This window comes from Anomaloglossus baeobatrachus, chromosome 5, assembly GCF_048569485.1.
Source record: "Anomaloglossus baeobatrachus isolate aAnoBae1 chromosome 5, aAnoBae1.hap1, whole genome shotgun sequence".
Classification (NCBI taxonomy): Eukaryota; Metazoa; Chordata; class Amphibia; order Anura; family Aromobatidae; genus Anomaloglossus; species Anomaloglossus baeobatrachus.
In genome coordinates, this window is record NC_134357.1 from 351,351,647 (window position 1) to 351,363,357 (window position 11,711).

General features: G+C 53.2%; 1 protein-coding gene across 1 annotated transcript in view; it reads right to left on the bottom strand.

Moving 5' to 3' along the window:
- The window catches only part of RBL1 (RB transcriptional corepressor like 1), a 129,286-nt gene that overhangs the window by 110,383 nt on the left and 7,192 nt on the right, over positions 1 to 11,711 (bottom strand).

The following is an 11,711-nucleotide window of genomic DNA, read 5'->3' on the forward strand; positions in this document are numbered from 1 at the left end:
TCCCTAGGATCCAGGACACAATGGCCACACAGTCAGGTTCAGGGCCGCGGAATTCAGATGGAAAAACGGCCCTTGAGACAGCAAGTCTGGACGGTCTGGTAGCGCCCACGGTTGGCCTACTGTGAGATGCCACAGATCCGGGTACCACGACCTCCTTGGCCAGTCTGGAGCGACGAGAATGGCGCGGCGGCAGTCGGACCTGATTTTGCGGAGCAGTCTGTGCAACAATGCCAGAGGTGGGAACACATAAGGTAGCTGGAACTGCGAATAATCTTGAACTAAGCCGTCTGCCGCCAGAGCTCGGTGATCGTGAGACCGTGCCATGAAAACCGGGACCTTGTTGTTGTGCCGTGACGCCATCAGGTCGACGTCCGGCATCCCCCAGCGGCGACAGATCTCCTGAAACACGTCCGGGTGGAGGGACCATTCTCCTGCGTCCATGCCCTGGCGACTTAGAAAGTCCGCTTCCCAGTTTTCCACGCCTGGGATGTGAACTGCGGATATGGTGGATGCTGTGTCTTCCACCCACGTCAGAATCCGCCGGACTTCCTGGAAGGCTTGCCGACTGCGTGTTCCCCCTTGGTGGTTGATGTACGCCACCGCTGTGGAATTGTCCGACTGAATCCGGATCTGCTTGCCTGCCAGCCACTGTTGGAAGGCTCGCAGGGCAAGAAAAACTGCTCTGATTTCCAGAACATTGATCTGAAGGGTGGACTCTTTCTGAGTCCACGTACCCTGAGCCCTGTGGTGAAGAAACACTGCTCCCCACCCTGATAGGCTCGCATCTGTCGTGACCACCGCCCAGGATGGGGGTAGAAACGACCTTCCCTTTGACAATGAGGTTGGAAGAAGCCACCACCGGAGAGAGTCCCTGGCTGTCTGAGAGAGGGAGACATCCCTGTCGAGGGACGTCGACTTCCCGTCCCATTGGCGGAGAATGTCCCATTGTAGAGGGCGCAGATGAAACTGCGCGAAAGGGACTGCTTCCATTGCTGCCACCATCTTCCCTAGGAAATGCATGAGGCGCCTCAAGGAGTGCGACTGGCTCTGAAGAAGAGATTGCACCCCTGTCTGCAGCGAGCACTGCTTGTCCAGTGGAAGTTTCACTATCGCTGAGAGAGTATGAAACTCCATGCCAAGATATGTTAGTGATTGGGTCGGGGTTAGATTTGACTTTGAAAAGTTGACAATCCACCCGAACCTCTGGAGAGAGTCTTCAGTGCCACGTTCAGACTGTGTTGGCATGCCTCTAGAGAGGGTGCCTTTATCAGCAGATCGTCCAGATACGGGATCACAGAGTGACCCTGTGAGTGCAGGACTGCTACTACTGCTGCCATGACCTTGGTGAAGACCCGAGGGGCTGTTGCCAGCCCGAAAGGAAGCGCTACGAACTGCAGGTGTTCGCGTCCTATAACGAAGCGTAGAAAACGCTGATGCTCTGGCGCAATCGGTACGTGGAGATAAGCATCTTTGATGTCTATTGATGCTAGGAAATCTCCTTGAGACATTGAGGCGATGACGGAGCGGAGAGATTCCATCCGGAATCTCCTGGTTGTTACGTGTTTGTTGAGCAACTTTAGATCCAGGACGGGACGAAACGACCCGTCCTTCTTTGGCACCACAAACAAATTGGAGTAAAAACCGTGACCTTGTTCCTGAAGAGGAACGGAAGTCACCACTCCTTCCGCCTTTAGAGCGGCCACCGCCTGCAGCAGAGCATCGGCCCGGTCGGGCGGTGGAGAAGTTCTGAAGAAACGAGTTGGAGGACGAGAGCTGAACTCTATCCTGTACCCGTGAGACAGAATGTCCCTCACCCAACGGTCTTTGACCTGTGACAGCCAAATGACGCCAAAGCGGGAGAGCCTGCCACCGACCGAGGATGCGGAGAGAGGAGGCTGAGAGTCATGAGGAAGCCGTCTTGGTAACGGTTCTTCCTGCTGTCTTTTTTGTGCGTGATTGAGTCCGCCAAGAATCTGAGCCTCTCTGATCCTTTTGAGTCCTTTTGGACGAGGAGAATTGGGACCTGCCTGAGCCTCGAAAGGACCGAAAACCAGACTGACCCCTCCTGTGTTGGGGTTTGTTTTGTCTGTGTTGAGGTAAGGATGAATCCTTACCCTTGGAGTGTTTAATGATTTCATCCAAACGCTCACCAAACAATCGGTCACGAGAAAAAGGCAAACTGGTTAAGCACTTCTTGAAAGCCGAATCTGCCTTCCATTCTCTCAACCATAGGGCTCTGCGTAAAACCACGGAGTTGGCTGACGCCACCGCCGTACGGCTCGTAGAGTCTAGGACAGCATTAATCGCGTAAGACGCGAATGCAGACATTTGAGAGGTCAATGGTGCCACCTGCGGAGCAGATGTACGTGTGACTGAGTCGACTTGCGTAAGCCCAGCTGAAATAGCTTGGAGTGCCCATACGGCTGCAAATGCTGGCGCCAACGACGCTCCAATAGCTTCATAGATGGATTTCAACCAGAGCTCCATCTGCCGGTCAGTGGCATCTTTAAGTGCCGCTCCATCTTCTACTGCAACTAAGGATCTAGCTGCAAGCCTGGAGATTGGAGGATCCACCTTGGGACACTGGGTCCAGCCCTTGACCACGTCAGGGGGGAAAGGATAGCGTGTATCTTTAAGCCGTTTGGAAAACCGCTTATCAGGATAAGCGTGGTGTTTCTGGATTGCGTCTCTAAAGTCAGCGTGGTCCAGAAAAGAGCTTAATTTACGCTTGGGATATCTGAAATGGAATTTCTCATGCTGTGAAGCTGACTCCTCCGCAGGAGGAGCTGACGGAGAAATATCTAACATCTTATTGATGGACGCTATAAGATCATTCACTATGGCGTCACCATCCGGTGTATCCAGATTGAGAGCGGTCCCAGGATCAGAATCCTGGTCAGTTACATCCGCCTCATCACCCATAGATTCATCCCGCTGGGATCCTGACCAGTGAGACGAAGTTGAGGGCCCCTCATAGCGAGCCCGTTTAGGGTGTCTGGGACTGTCGTCCGAGTCAGAGACGTCACCCTGGGGTGCGTGTGACACCCCCGGAGCACGGAAGTGTTCCAGTTGAAGGGGACCAGGGAGCAATGATTCAACAGTGTCCGTGGTCTGAGTTACTGGTCTAGACTGCAATGTTTCAAGAATTTTAGACATTGTCTATGACTATCTGTCAGCAAAAGCTGCAAACTCCGTTCTTGTCACCTGGACAGCATTCACAGGTGGTACACCCTGGGTCACGTCTAGCAGAGGCCCCGGCTGTGCAAGTGTCACAGGGGCCGAGCACTGCACACAATGGGGGTCAGTGGAACTTGCCGGTAGAGCAGTCCCACATGCGGTACAGGCAGCATATAACGTCTGTGCCTTGGCACCCTTGCGTTTTGCGGACGACATGCTGTTGCCTCCTTGTAATCTAGGAGGGTATATAGCCGAGAACACCAGCGACCGTACTGTCAGTATTTGCAAACACAAAATACCAGGTACACAAACGGCACAAGTGGGGGTGAGCCCTTGAGGGCTGCTTACCGCCCGCTGAACAGCGGGTATGAGGCCGTAGAATCCCGTGTCTGGGTCTCCCCGTCTCCCCTCTGCAGCTCAGCGTGCAGGCAGGAATGGCTGCCGGCGTCCTGTGAAGAGGGGCGGACCGTGGGCGTGCCACAGACAAAAGTGCGGGAAACTGCGTCCCCCTGTGCCTAGTGTGAGGGCTGGAGTATGTAAAAAAGACTCCAGCCCTCAGCGCTGATGCTCTGTACAGCGTCCCGCCCTCCTCCTGACTGGCAGGTGCGGAGGCGGGCACGAGACGAACTAGGCCGCAAAAGCCGGGGACTGTAGTAATAAGCGCGGCCGAGATATATGCATGGCCAGCGCGGAAGTCCCCGGCGCACCACAAGTCCCAGCCGTGTCACAGTGCGACTGACCCCAGCGGCTGGCGCGACCGTTCGCCATGATCTACCCACTCAGCCGAGCTGTAGTGAGGAAATGGCACAAGCGCAGCAGCGCTGATGTCCCCGGCGCACTAACACACCCAGCAATGCTGCGGTGTGCGCGCGTATGCACGGGGACACAGAGTACCTTGACGGAGCAGGGCCATGTCCCTGACGATACTCAGCTCCATATCCAGCGGCTTCTCCAGGGGCTGCGGATGGAGCACGGTCTCCTGTGCCTGGAGACCGGTAAATCCCACTTCACCCAGAGCCCTAATGGGGGTGGGGAAGGAATCAGCATGTGGGCTCCAGCCTCCGTACCCACAATGGGTACCTCAACCTTAACAAACACCGCCGAGAGAAAGTGGGGTGAGAAGGGAGCATGCTGGGGGCCCTAGTATGGGCCCTCTTTTCTTCCATCCGACATAGTCAGCAGCTGCTGCTGACTAAACAGTGGAGCTATGCGTGCGTGTCTGACCTCCTTCGCACAAAGCAAAAACTGAGGGACCCGTGCTCCCACGGGGGGGTGTATAGCCAGAAGGGGAGGGGCCTTACACTTTTAAGTGTAGTACTTTGTGCGGCCTCCGGAGGCAGTAGCTATACACCCCAATTGTCTGGGTCTCCCAATTAGGAGCGAAAAAGAAATCAACAGTGCGACCGTACAGTGTAAATGTATAGCATATGAGCATATGAGCATATATATATATATATATACACACACTTCGGCACTCAGTGGGGCCAGCACCACAGGTGCTGCTTACCGACCGCTCAAAGCGGTTGTGTGATCACCAGATTCCCTGCCTGGGCCCCCCAGAGCCGTGTTGTCTCTCCTCTCCAGCGTCAGAAGTGCTGACAGGAATGGCTGCCGGCGTTCTGTGGGGAGGAGGGGGCCGTGGGCGTGCCCTAGAAAGTGCGGGAATCTGATGCCCCACTGTGCTGAGTGAGGGGGGAGGAGGATACAAAGTATGCTCCAGCCCTCAGCGCTGACGTCCTGTGCAGCGTCCCGCCCTTCCCCTGACTGGCAGGCCTGGGGGCGGGAATATGCGATACTAGGCCGCAAAAGCCGGGGACTAAAGTTATAAGCGCGGCCGGCAAATAAGCGCGGTCGGCGCGGTAGTCCCCGGCGCACTAACACACCCAGCAGTGCTGCAGTGTGTATGGCACAAGCGCTCCATGCGCGGTCCCCCACGGGTACACAGAGTACCTCACAGTAGCAGGGCCTTGTCCCTGACGATACCCGACTCCTGTCCAGCAGATTCCCCAGGGGCTGCGGAGGGAGCACGGTCCCAGTGCCTGGAGACCGATTAGGATCCCACTTCACCCAGAGCCCATTAAGGGATGGGGAAGGAAAACAGCATGTGGCTCCTGCCTATGTACCCGCAATGGGTACCTCAACCTTAACAGCACCGCCGACCAGAGTGGGGTGAGAAGGGAGCATGCTGGGGGCCCTGTTATGGGCCCTCTTTTCTTCCATCCGACATAGTCAGCAGCTGCTGCTGACTAAGATGTGGAGCTATGCGTGGATGTCAGCCTCCTTCGCACAAAGCATAAAAACTGAGGAGCCCGTGAGGCACGGGGGGTGTATAGGCAGAAGGGGAGGGGCTTTACACTTTTAGTGTAATACTTTGTGTGGCCTCCGGAGGCAGAAGCTATACACTTAATTGTCTGGGTCTCCCAATGGAGCGACAAAGAAATATCCCTTTAACCTCTTAATGACTGCAGTCCGTAGCAGATATATCCCAGCCCACCAGTGTGGGGGGGGGGGGGGGAAGTGGTGTGTAACAAATTGGATCACCAAAAAATAACCAATTTTTATTGACATAAAAAAAAACAAAAAAAAACCAAACACACACACACACACACACACACACACACGTTAAAATCATTTAAAGGGAACCTGTCATCTAGAATATGCGTTCTGACTAATTAGAGAGCCGCTGGCCACATGGGCGTCGCCTTGCCCTATGGACGTCTGCATACTTTCCGTGGTATCACACCCCTGTGGGCGCGATACCATGGAGTCACATGAGCGACGTCCCAGTCGCTCATTTTATCCTGCGCGCGTTTAGACTTACCATTGCGGCAGGCTTCTCCTTGTCAGTTTCAGACACGCAGTGCGCATCTGAAGGCGGCGAGTGAACACCCGGAAAAGAAGCCTGCCACAATGCGCGCAGGATAAAATGAGCGACGGTGACGTCGCTCATGTAACTCCATGGTATCACACATTCAGGGGCGTGATACCACGAAAAGTATGCAGACGTCCATAGGGCAAGGCGACGCCCATGTGGCCAGCAGCTCTCTAATTTACATAGGAAATATGAAGGTAATAAAACTTTTTTTTTTTTACTTTCATATTATACGATTTTACAAAACAAGGATGAGTAGGGAGGTGTAATTAGGGCACACATGCATCTGCTGATAGGTCAGAACGCATATTCTAGGTGACAGGTTCCCTTTAAAAACACACATTAAGTGTACGAACAAAATGGGGTTTGCATGAAATAAAGCAAAACCCCCAAGGATCTCCCCCTCTACTAGAATATAATTCACATAGGAAATGCACAATAAGCCAAAAAATAGAGATAGCAACTTAACACATAGTATATAACAGATAGAAATGCATATGTCAAACCAATACAAACATATTGCACCTAAAACATGTAAAGATCAATAAATACCATCTCTGTCCAGGTTTAAATAAGAGAAACAGCAAATCAGGAGAAAATCCCATAGATAATGTGGAAACCACCAAGGTGGTGGAGGGGGGGGGGGTGGGGGGGGAACAACCCCCCCCCCCTCCTCCGGTCTTCCCTCCTCCACCAGGTGATGCAAATTTCACAGCTTTATAAAAGCCAGCCTCCTCTAACCTTTCAGGAAAAGAATATCTCGCCAACCATTGAGCATGGGGGGGGGGGTCAATTATGCATTGAGTTTATGTTGCAGCCAATGGCACGGGGAACATTTCATGGGTAAAGGGAAGAATGGATTCAATGAAATTTCAACAAATTCTTGATACAAACATAACTATTTGTAAAAAACCTGACGTTGAAAAGAGGATGGCTTCTACAAATGAATAATGATCCTAAAACACATCAAAATCCACAATAGACCTTAAAAAATTGCAAGCTGAATGTTTTACAATGGCCCTCACAGTCCCTCAATCTGAACCTTATTGAAAATGTATGGCTAGACCTCAAAATAACAGTGCATGCAAGACGACCCAAGAATCTCATAGTACTGGAAGACTTTTCCCAAGGACGCATGGATGAAAATCCCTCAAAAAAATAATTGAAAGATGCTTGGCAGGCTCCAATAAGTATTTACAAGCTGCGATACTTGTCAAAGGGGGTGCTACTAGGTAGTAACCATGCAAATTGGCCCATTTTCCTTTTTTGGTTAATTTTAAAATGTAAAAAGATTTTTTTTTTTCCCTAAAATACAAAAGAAATGGGTCATCTTTAACTTTATGCCTTTTAGAGAATTCATCTTCAACTTGCTTAAGGGTATGTTCGCATGCGGCTTTTTTTTTTTTTTTTTTAAACCACAAAAGATGCAGCGTTTTTGTCCCAAAAAAAACACCGCGGCAAAAAAGGGAATTTTGTTTACTTACCGTAAATTCCTTTTCTTCTAGCTCCTATTGGGAGACCCAGACAATTGGGTGTATAGCTTCTGCCTCTGGAGGCCACACAAAGTATTACACTTAAAGAGTGTAACCCCTCCCCTCTGCCTATACACCCTCCCGTGGACCACGGGCTCCTCAGTTTTGGTGCAAAAGCAGGAAGGAGAAAACTTATAAATTGGTCTAGGGTAAATTCAATCCGAAGGATGTTCGGAGAACTGAAGACCATGAACCAAAAGAACAATTCAATATCAACAACATGTGTACACAAAAGAACAACCAGCCCAAAAGGGCACAGGGGTGGGTGCTGGGTCTCCCAAAAGGAGCTAGAAGAAAAGGAATTTACGGTAAGTAAACAAAATTCCCTTTTTCTTTGTCGCTCCATTGGGAGACCCAGACAATTGGGACGTCCAAGAGCAGTCCCTGGGTGGGTAAAAGAATACCTCAATAAAAAGAGCCGAAAACGGCCCCCTCTTACAGGTGGGCAACCGCCGCCTGAAGAACTCGCCTACCTAGACTGGCGTCTGCCGAAGCATAGGTATGCACTTGATAGTGTTTCGTGAAAGTGTGCAGACTAGACCACGTAGCTGCCTGACACACCTGCTGAGCCTTCGCCCGCTGCCGCAATGCCCAGGACGCACCTACGGCTCTGGTAGAATGGGCTTTCAGCCCTGAAGGGAGCGGAAGCCCAGAAGAACGGTAGGCCTCGAGAATCGGTTCCTTGATCCACCGAGCCAAGGTTGACCTGGAGACCTGAGAGCCCTTACGCTGGCCAGCGACAAGGACAAAGAGCGCATCTGAACGGCGCAGGGGCGCCGTGCGAGACACGTAGGGAGAAATTCCGGGACAGGACGCAGAACCACCTTATCCTGGTGAAAAACCAGGAAGGGGGCTTTGCATGACAGCGCTGCAAGCTCAGACACTCTCCGAAGTGATGTGACTGCCACCAGGAAGGCCACCTTCTGCGAAAGACGGGAGAGAGAGACATCCCGCAGCGGCTCAAAAGGCGGCTTTTGAAGAGCCGTCAGGACCCTGTTAAGATCCCAAGATTCCAACGGACGTTTGTAAGGTGGGACCATGTGACAGACCCCCTGCAGGAACGTGCGGACCTGCGGAAGCCTGGCTAGACGCTTTTGAAAAAACACGGAGAGCGCCGATACTTGGCCCTTGAGAGAGCCGAGGGACAAACCCTTGTCCATTCCAGATTGTAGGAATGAAAGGAATGTGGGTAAGGCAAACTGCCATGGAGGAAAACCGTTATCAGCGCACCAGGATAGGAAGATTTGCCAAGACCTGTAATAGATCTTGGCGGACGTTGGCTTCCTGGCTTGTCTCATGGTGGCAATGACATCCTGAGATAACCCTGAAGACGCTAGGAGCCAGGACTCAATGGCCACACAGTCAGGTTGAGGGCCACAGAATTCAGATGGAAAAACGGGCCTTGTGACAGCAAGTCTGGGCGGTCTGGAAGTGCCCACGGTTGACCCACCGTGAGATGCCACAGATCCGGATACCACGACCGCCTCGGCCAGTCTGGAGCGACGAGAATGGCGCGACGGCAGTCGGACCGGATCTTGCGTAGTACCCTGGGTAGCATCGCCAGAGGGGGAAACACATAAGGCAGTCAAAACTGCGACCAATCCTGGACCAGGGCGTCCGCTGCCAGAGCTCTGTGATCCCGAGACCGTGCCATGAAGGCCGGGACCTTGTTGTTGTGTCGTGACGCCATGAGATCGACGTCCGGCGTTCCCCAGCGGCGACAGATCTCTCGAAACACGTCTGGGTGCAGAGACCATTCCCCCGCGTCCATGCCCTGACGACTGAGAAAATCTGCTTCCCAGTTTTCTACGCCCGGGATGTGAACTGCGGAGATGGTGGAGCCTGTGGCTTCCACCCACTGCAGAATCCGCTGGACTTCCTGGAAGGCTTGACGACTGCGAGTGCCGCCTTGGTGGTTGATGTAGGCGACGGCAGTGGCGTTGTCCGACTGGATTCGGATCTGCCTGCCCTCCAGCCACCGATGGAAAGCCAATAGGGCTAGATATTCTGCCCTTATCTCCAGGATATTGATCTGAAGGGACGATTCTATCGGAGTCCAGGTTACTTGAGCCCTGTGGTGGAGAAAAAAACGCTCCCCAACCTGACAGGCTCGCGTCCGTGGTGACCACGGCCCAGGTTGGAGGTAGGAAGGATTTTCCCCGAGACAGAGATGTGGGTAGGAGCCACCACTGAAGTGATGTTTTGGTTGCAAGGGAAAGAGAGATGTTCTTGTCGAGGGAAGCCGAACTCTTGTCCCATTTGCAAAGAATGTCCCATTGGAGTGGCCGTAGATGGAATTGCGCGAACGGCACTGCCTCCATAGCTGCAACCATCTTCCCCAGGAAGTGCATGAGGCGCCGTAAGGGGTGTGACTGACTCCGAAGAAGTGATTGCACCCCCGCCTGCAGAGAAAGCTGTTTGTCGCGCGGTAGCTTGACTAACGCTTGCTGGGTATGAAACTCCATCCCGAGGTAAGTCAGTGATTGGGTCGGCGTCAACTTGGATTTCGGGAAATTGACGATCCACCCGAACTGCTGGAGAGTCGCCAGAGTGACGGTAAGACTTCGTTGACACGCCACCCGAGAAGGGGCCCTGACTAGGAGATCGTCCAAGTAGGGGATCACCGAGTGGCCCTGAGAGTGCAGAACCGCCACGACGGATGCCATGACTTTGGTGAAAACCCGTGGGGCTGTCGCCAGGCCGAAGGGCAATGCGACGAACTGGAGATGTTCGTCCCCGATGGCGAACCGCAGGAAACGTTGATGTTCGGGTGCGATCGGCACATGGAGATAAGCATCCTTGATGTCGATCGATGCTAGGAAGTCTCCTTGTGACATCGAAGCGATGACTGAGCGGAGAGATTCCATCCGAAATCGTCTGGTTCTCACATGTCTGTTGAGCAAGCTTGAGGTCCAGAACGGGACGGAATGACCCGTCCTTTTTTGGCACCACGAACAAGTTGGAGTAAAATCCGCGACCACGTTCCTGAAAGGGAACGGGAATCACAACTCCTTCCATCTTCAGAGCGTCCACTGCCTGAAAAAGTGCGTCGGCCTGTGCAGGGGGTGGGGAGGTTCTGAAGAAACGAGCCGCAGGACGAGAGCTTAACTCTATCCTGTAACCATGAGACAGAATGTCTCTCACCCAACGGTCTTGAACGTGTGGCCACCAGGCGTCGCCAAAGCGGGAGAGCCTGCCACCGACCGAGGATGTGGGTAGGTGAGGCCGAGAGTCATGAGGAGGCCGTCTTGGAGGCAGTGCCTCCTGCGGCCTTTTGGGGGCGTGACTTGGCCCGCCACGCATAGGAGTTCCTCTGGCCTTTCTCCGGCCGGTTGGACGAAGAGGCTTGGGGCTTGGCGGAGGGACGAAAGGACCGAAACCTCGATTGGATCTTTCTCTGCTGAGGTCTCTTAGGTTTGGACTGTGGTAAGGAGTCCTTTCGAGGATTCCTTAATAATCTCATCCAGCCGTTCGCCAAATAAACGTTCGCCAGAAAAAGGCAAACCAGTTAAGAACCTTTTGGAAGCAGAGTCTGCTTTCCATTTGCGCAGCCACATGGCCCTGCGGACAGCCACGGAGTTAGCGGATGCCACGGCCGTACGGCTAGCGGAGTCCAGGACGGCGTTCATGGCGTAGGACGAAAATGCTGATGCCTGAAAGGTCAAGGAAGAAACATGCGGAGCAGAATTCCGCGTGACAACATTAATCTCAGACAGACATGCCGACATTGCTTGGAGAGCCCACACGGCCGCAAAGGCCGGGGCGAAAGATGCGCCCGTGGCCTCAAATAGACTTCACCAAGAGCTCTATCTGTCTGTCAGTGGCATCCTTCAGGGATGAGCCATCGGCAACAGACACAACGGACCTAGCAGCCAATCTAGAGACTGGCGGATCCACCTTGGGTGAGTGTGCCCCAGCCCTTAACGACTTCAGGTGGAAAGGGATAACGCGTGTCAGAGTGCCTTTTAGCAAAACGCTTGTCCGGGACCGCTCTGGGCTTCTGGACAGCGTCCCTGAAGTTAGAGTGATCAAAAAACGTATTGCGCGTACGTTTGGGGAATCGAAATTGGTGTTTCTCCTGCTGAGAAGCCGACTCCTCTACAGGTGGAGGCGGGGGAGAGAGATCCAAC